Below are 8159 nucleotides of genomic sequence, written 5' to 3'. Positions count from 1 at the left end.
ACTGTTTATGGTAAATTTTCAACCATTTGATGCCTCTTCTTTAAACAGTGTTTACGATATGGAAAACCAACTGTATTCCCCATGAAGATACTTACAAACCGTGCCTTATTAATACAACGAGGTCATCTCTGTATTACAAATAAAAGGAAATGCACACAGTTTTAGTCTAGCAATTGTTGAAGGATAGGAAATACCTCTAGAACTAAAATTCCCAGGAAAACGACAAGCCTACTCAAAATAGCACCTATTCCATAAGAGATGTTCACAGTAGCTCTAGCATGAATCCTGTCCTGCTCATTCTGTCGAGGAAAAACACCCTGGGGGCTGTAGAAGTCATTTTGTTTTCAAACCCTGCAGACTGTTCGGAGACCTGCTGTATCTTTAAAGTACACTGATGTTATCATGTCAAGCTGTGACTGAAACATTTTCTATTAAGGCTGGAGCTAACACTATGATATAATAGATCTTTTCCATTTCTAGCTTCTGTATGTGTCCCTGTAGGCTGGAACTTTGCAACAAGGGCACTAAAATGGCAAATAGGCTTTGAGGAATGTGTAGCTACAGTGCACTTTAGGTCCTGCAAGCCAGTCAGTTCTTTTTTTAATGTATAATTAAATTGTGGAACTCATTGAGATGTTATGGAGGTTAGAAATATAAGTAGATTAAAAAAGAAGTAAAAAAGCCACCCCAAAAAGCAATGCTGAAGTACAAGTTAATGTGTAGTTGTCAAACACAGCATTTGGGATGTAACACCTAGGAAGAACAAGTGATTTAGGAAGTCCATAAGTCACTCACGGCTGGAAAGCAGAGTACATGGGATTTGGTACATGTTTTTTACACTGCTCCTGTAAGCACCTACTGATCACCCTTAGAAAGAAGACACTGGTCTAAAATGTGCCAGTGTGAGTGCCATGCTAAAGCTCTGTGGTAGCTTTGTGAGTGACTCAAATGAGATGTTCATTAGTCAAGGTGTCAAACACCCACTCACCAGCATTTCAGCACTTGCAAGGCCCAGCGGTGTGGAACAGAGCCATCCAAACAGGCCAAGAAGAAAGGGGCATCAAGGCAGCATGAAAGCAAGCACAAGTCCGTCTTGTCCATTGATTTTTCCTTCCATCAGGCATTTCCTAGTGCACCACAGGAAAACATCTGAGAATGCATAAATCTGGAAACAAAGTGTTTTCAACTTGTCCAGAAATGTTACAAGCCTGATACTTCAAAGGTCCTCACTGTATGGAGACTATAATTCAGACTGCAGCAGAAATAACCGGTTGCATAGATACAGCCCCTGAGCTGTGTCAGTCACCAAAGAAATGGCAGAAGCTGTTGGTTTTGCTTCCTGAGTTCATTTGCCTCTAGAGCTCAGTTGGGGAATGGCCTTTGTGGGCACTCCTAATCTGCTTCTGCACAAAGTCAGCTGGCGTCATTTAACCTATTGTTTAACATATCTGGAGCTAATCTTGGCTGACCTTTTGCTGAAGAAAATAAGAAACACTTGTATGAGCATTTCTACCAGCTCAGCTCTGATGACAGTGCCCTGCAGCAGAAAAGCAGTCATGTCTAAAACTTCCACAGATGCTTTCACGAAAGTTATTTAACATAACTCCACAGCTCAGTAACAGCTCACTGCCTGCACAGGCAAGGTGCAGCAGAGCAGAATGTGTTTTTTCTCCTTTTAATCCCTAGAACAGAGCTGTAGCTATGTCCCCACATAGACAGTAGGATGCCCAGACTGGGCAATTCAGACTTTTTTCTTTTTTCTTTGTTCTGCACAAGAAATAAAGACTCCAGGCTGTGTTACAGTCTTCTGATTAAATTGGCAGAGTTGGAAATCACAGATGTCATCTTGTACAGAAAAGAGTTAATCCCACCATGATTTCTGTTGAAAAACTGTTCCAGAACCCGATTCTTCTGATGATTAGAAACATTCTGAATTTCAACTCTAAATTTATTCATGTCTTTTCTCCCTTCTTGGTGATTGCCATCTCACTGCCTGTGTATTTAGAGGCATCAATCATAACATTAGAAAGGACTTTATATAGAGCAATCAGGAGAAACATGCTTCAGTAAACATGATCTGAAATTGAAAAAAAGGATGACTTTATCAAATTTTTCAGTTAAAGCACAACTTTGCTGTAACCACCTCCTTCCTTAAAAAAAAAAAACAAAACAAAACAAAACATCTTCCGTTTGAAGGCAAAATGGAAAGGGGATGCTCATCATTAGCAAAAGGTTCACTCTTCAAACATGTCTCCTTTTAATAACAGAGTTGCTCTAAAAGGACACAGAGATTTCACATTAACAACCCTTTCCTCCCCAGTAATCAGCATTCGTAAGAATAGAATGGTGTGAAATTCTTCATTTTTAAATGGACATTTTACTTATTCTTTGGATATTTTACAACATTCCCCCCTAAAAAAAAACAACAGGTAGCACCTTCTTTTATTTGCTATAAAATGAATTTAAAATATCTGGATTTTTAAAATACAAAACTAAACCAGCAAAGAACCTTATAAAAGAATAGCCTGCTGTCTGTTTCTGCAATTGCCTTTACAGGTGTCATACATTACTGTTTCATGTGGATATTGAATAGGTAAGAACTAATGTGCTAAGCAAAATGTAATATGCAAAATGTCTGATTGCTAGATAGCCATTACGCCTCTATGTAAAATGGATAAGACCAAATTTCTTTCCTCACCCAGTACCTGCTTGTTTGAGTGCAAGGCCTTCAAGTCAAAGAGTGCATCATATACGGGATGTCTGCACACATACACACACACAAACAGCTCAAAGTCATAAAGTCTCTGATAAAAACCTTTAATTGTTCACTTTTGGTATTCGGGCATTGAAAATTTAGAAATCAAGAAAAAAACCAAAAACCTATGAAAATTTCAATGATGTTTAAGGAGCACTCATTCCCCTCCTTCTTCTACGCTCAGCATGGAGATCACCAACCACAGAAGAAGCAGCTGGCTTTTCTATCATAGGACTCAGGTACTGATCCAAAAATAATTCCAATTTGCTCTCTCTGCTGTCTTCCTAGCTAAGATCTACAGTGTTTTCACCTTGTCTGCCTTATACCAAAGATACATTTGAGCTTATTTAAACTAGAATTCCACTTCACTCCAAGTAGAGCTGTTCCTTTGGAAGACCTACAGCACTGGGACCAATAGACATATTCATGGATGATATGAAAAATGGTAAAAAGTAATCGTTTATGGGATTCAGAATGAAATTCTGGTTAACATTGCTTCTAAAATATTACAACAGTATTTAATTAGCTTTCTCTGAAGCACACAAATTGTCACAAAGCACTTCCAGATCTAATGACCAGACACAGCTCAGAAATGTTAAAGTTCTTGAGACTGAAATTCTCTGAAATCCCTGCATGAGTTTGTCAAACAAGAGGCAAAACCCAGTGTTTGGCATAATCTGAAATGGTAGTGAGAAAGCATCATTTTGCCTTAACTCTAATGCAACTCTATTGTATCCACATTTTGAATGCTCTACAGTTTTGGTCTTAGTATCTGGAATAGGACCTGATAAAAGTTAGGGAAGATACATAGCAAACAATTGCAATTATTAAAGGGATTAAAGGTAGCGGCTGTCTTACGAGATCAGACTAAAAAATTATCAACTAGGAGAGCGCTGTGGCAAGACTTGTTTATGAAATCACAGAGGTGGCTGAAAAGATGAATATAGAACCATTTTTCACCACATTACAATTTTGGCTTATTTGGTGGAATTAAATTAAAACAGATAAAAATAACACATTAATTTAAACAGTGGCTAGTGTATTTTTAGACTTGCTGCTGAAAGAGGTTGTGGCAGCAGATCCCAACAGTAGGTTCAGACAAGAATTGGATAAGTTCACATACAAAAAATCCAAAAAATGGATAGTGAAAGGACTAAGCAACGATTTATCTTCATAAGAGCCATGGAAGCTACGGGAGTACAAAGAACATGGTTTGAAGAAGGTGGCCAAGCTTGTGTGCACTCTATGAATAGTTTCTCCTACTGCTGCTGTTTCTATTTGTTTTTCTGTTTAGGTATGTATTAGCAAAACCTTGAAGGCCCCCTAGGGAGGGAGAGGGCTATAGGTAATGAAAACAAGGAGAAAAAATTGAACAGCAATGAACAACAAATGATAGAAAAGGAAGAGTTACAGAACTGGAAATACACAGATAGGGAACTGGAGGAGGGCATGAAGCAGAGAAGCCCTGACATCACCCGTCGCTTCTCGAAGGTTAACCAAGGAGCAGGGGGATGCTGCCCAGTGATGCTCTGCCTGGAGGTGTGGAAGGATGATGGAATGAAAGGACACAGGTCCCACTGTCACCAGGATCCCCCCATCAAGCTTACTTCTTTTGGTGATGTTAACAACCAACACGGGCAGGGCCTGGAAGCCGTTGATGAGGAGACCCTGCAACTGGAAAGGGCCTTGGTTAGGGAGTGTATAAATAAAAAGTTCAGAGGAAAAAGTGCAGCTAGAAGTTCAATGAGCATTTCTGGAGGAGAGATGGCACCCTCCTCATTTGATGTACACACAAAATACCTGATGTGCACCAGGGTCTCTTACCCCTGCCTGAGACAAAAAAAAGATCCACAGTCCAACCCAGTGGGGCATTTCCCATGTTCATGAATGTTCTTAGACATCTTCATTCTCTCTGAGGAGTGTGAATTGTAAAGGCCTCCACAGGTGAAAGTCACTGTTAAGTTACTAGTGCTGTTCTAAAAATAGTAAGGAATATTTAGGACAAAGGGTACTTAAAAAGAATTCAAAAACTTACCTAATCTCAGGTGTAGTTAAAATAGGGTAGTAACCTTTTTAAAGAGAGAACTGAAAATTATGTGCAACACCACTAAAATTTTTATATTCTTATTAAATTGACTGAACAGAAAATTTTGTTTTAAACTCATTATTTCATGTGCATTCTTTGCTGAAGTTAATTGTTCATTCATAGAAGGGGATTCCAACACAGATATATCTCGGTAAGGTAAATGGTTTACCTTACCTAAGGTAATGCTCTCTTTTAATGATGAGTTTTTCACCATTGTTTTTATTTAATTGGAGGATCTGTGAAGCATTTGTCATTGGTTAGCAGTTCAGAAACCTGTATTATTTTAGGGACTCTTTGTAATTTTCTAATAAATACCATCTATGTTGTCCATCTTGATTTACAGCATCTATTAGAAGTCATATTTGCTGATTAATGAATGGCTACAGTTCTAACATGATGCACAGAATTAGATTTTGCCTTACCAAATTTGTGACATCACAAAAGAAAGGTGCTTGTGGCAGAAGTCCTGTTGTGTTATCCTCTTCTTAGAGAGTGTAGTTGCACAAAACACTGGATATGTTCAGATGATGCACTGTAGATAATTTCCTGCATTAAGACATTGAAAAGCCATTCTGGCTAGTTTCACTAGACTATAATGTAAGGATCCCAAAGCATTTGCTGAAAAATAAAGACTTAATTTTAATTTCTATGTTATCAGTAAAAATAATTTTGAAAACAAAGATACCAATATGTACCACAAAGATTCTACTGAAAATTGTATCAAGTAACTGGAGTAGATGTGAAGCTGAATGTGACAGAATAGCGAAATTCCAAAACCAGGCACAGCTGGGATTGGGAAGGGGCAAGACTACACTTCTTTTATTACCGTCTCTGCATGGAAGCACAAGAAACATTAAACTGGGAGGAGGGAAGGGCAGAGAGTGGGGGAAGAAGTTTATTGTTCCTCTCTAGGAAACCTATGCATCAAGATTTTTTTGCCCCTGGTTCCCGGATTACAGAACAAAATGAAACAAATGTCATATTAAAAAGAGTGTATCAATTTCAGTAATACTGGACATAGTCTCCCTGCCAAGATCAGAAATACCAGGAAATGTCCAGCATGTTAACTACAAGGGGAGGTTGGTTGGTTCTATTACGTGAGAGTCCAAATGAAGACAAGTGTTAGAAGTCTCCTCCATTTCATAAAACTGGGACATGGGTTGAAGATACATGGTTCTCAGAACTGAGCTTTAGGAGCAAAATATCACATTGGAGACAACTCTGTGCCATGTCCTCCACTTCCACAAGCTTCCTAAATGATTATAATTCCTGAAGACCCAGACACTTCAGGGTCTTATAGACTGGAAACTGAATGCTGAATTTTCCCCAAACATTTTTTTCGTATTGATGTGAATGGTGCAGAGATGCAGTAGAGCTCGTTTATCTTGCTTCAAAGGCAAACAGTAGCAACTGAAGCAGCAAATGGCCTTTGAGAGGCAGGTGAATTTATGAGGTTTGTTGACCATCTTTTCATCTTTGCTATGAGAAATAAAAGACATATTACTTCAATAGCAGTCAGATGGCCAAAAGAGGATAAGAGAGACTGAACGCGCGCCAATACCTGAAATTATATATTAAATTATCTCATATTTGTTTGGCAATGGCACAAATTTTGCTGACATGATTTCTTTTTCTCTCTTACCCTCAGAATGAAAACAGGATAGAAAACAAAGAACTGAAGCTGTGACCAAATGACTAGTTGATATTTGCTGCACTGCAAACATGGCTCTAGAGGATTTTATTTTTCTAGAGAAAGGTGTGAAAGCATTTTCATGCTACATTTCAAACTCAGCTCCAATTCACCAGCCTTCTGTACAAATGTTCAGATCAGTGTCATAAATTTCTGTTTCAAAATAGCAGCCTGTTTTTTCACTCTGGTCCTTAACTCACCCAGTCTTTCTTACCTCACACTAGTTACTGTGGTAAACAGAGCAAAAGACTTGTGTAACTTCAAGCACCTGAATAAATGCACCAAGGTCAGATCTTGGTACTGTTCCTTCATTGTTACACTATGCTGTGGTTTTTCATATCTTCAAATTCACTCTATTACAAATCAAAAACAAGCAAAAAAGATGATAAGGGTGTTTTTTTATGTCGGATATACCAGAAACTACATTTTAAAATCTTTCTTTTCTCCAGGGCACAGAGTTCAGAGCCAGCCTTGAAACTCAAGACTCTATTGGGATTGTATATAACTAACTGCTTAATAAAATAAGTGCAAATATAAAATCTTTCAACATCTGACATTTGTTCTGTTCATCTGCATATTTTCTTGCTACTGTTAGAAAAAAACCCCACCAAAACCCTAACTGCGTCATTTTATCATCTGTGTTTAATGGTTTTAAAAAGCAGACTCTTCATTTTTCTTCCATTTCAAGTCTGCCCCAACATTACTCTTTGGCCTCTTTAAGAGAAAGAGCAGTCATGTTATGTCCTGATTTCCCTTCAAATGAGACTAATGGTTTCACAAAACGGTCTGACCATTTGCTCTGAGTTTTCGCATACTATGTCAAAAACCATCACTGAACAGAATTAAATATAATAAATATGAATAGAATAATTAGGAAGAGTGTAAGTAATGCCAAAATGTTCATGTAGGATGCTTTCAATTGAGGACTGTTTCAGGAATTCTGACAGTTCCACACAAAGTGAATTAACATAAGCATTATGTTACTTATACTGTAATAATAATAACAATTTAATGTAATCAGTGCAGTGATGAAGTGATGACTCATTGCTCTAGGAAGATGACCAAAGAATCTGGAAAAGGCTAACAAATACAGTAGTCAGTGATGATTCCCTGCCTTTACTATTACATCAGGAACTAATGAGACCAATGTTAGAATAGTAGACAGAAAGAGACATTCCACCTTCAAGGCCTTGTTTGCACTGAGGCATTACTTAGATAATTTCTACTTTACCAGACTTAGCACAGTTTGGAGCAGTAAGACATACCAGCAATCAGCAAGTTGTCCAGGGCTCTCCCTGGTAAATGAAACAGAAAAGGCCAGTGCTTCATTCAGCACTGCTGTTCCACACCACAACAGATAGAGGTGCATACTTTTCTGCTACTGCAAGAGAGAGGAGAATTCTGGGAAAAAAAAGAGAAAAAGAAAATCACAGTTTATGGCTGCTAATTAAATTTAGTCTCCCTGTGAAATCTACTTCTGGGGTGAGGTAATTCGGAAGATCCTCATTTGCACAAAAGAATTTCTTCCTAACTTCTTCCTGTTTTTCCCTGTTTCTTTGGGTCTGAATGACTAAGCTTTTCTACAGTCTTTTCTGGAGAAAATCTTTTTTTTCCCATGCAAGGAACAG

At 38.1% G+C, this 8159-nt stretch overlaps 1 long non-coding RNA gene across 1 annotated transcript; it reads right to left on the bottom strand.

The window, feature by feature from the left end:
* On the bottom strand, positions 1-8028 carry LOC127466873 (uncharacterized). The gene is made up of 4 exons (XR_007902893.1): positions 7797-8028; positions 6746-6884; positions 5264-5387; positions 1-4429 (listed from the first exon to the last, which is right to left on the bottom strand). It is a non-coding gene; the product is annotated as an uncharacterized LOC127466873 (long non-coding RNA).
* Positions 8029-8159: the final 131 nt, after the last annotated feature.

The sequence above is a fragment of the Manacus candei genome, unplaced genomic scaffold, assembly GCF_025592945.1.
Source record: "Manacus candei isolate 608988 ecotype Guabito, Panama unplaced genomic scaffold, ASM2559294v1 h1tg000011l, whole genome shotgun sequence".
Lineage (NCBI taxonomy): Eukaryota > Metazoa > Chordata > Aves > Passeriformes > Pipridae > Manacus > Manacus candei.
The sequence above is the reverse complement of the archived record's forward strand: the minus strand, read 5'-3'. Positions and strand labels throughout refer to the sequence as shown.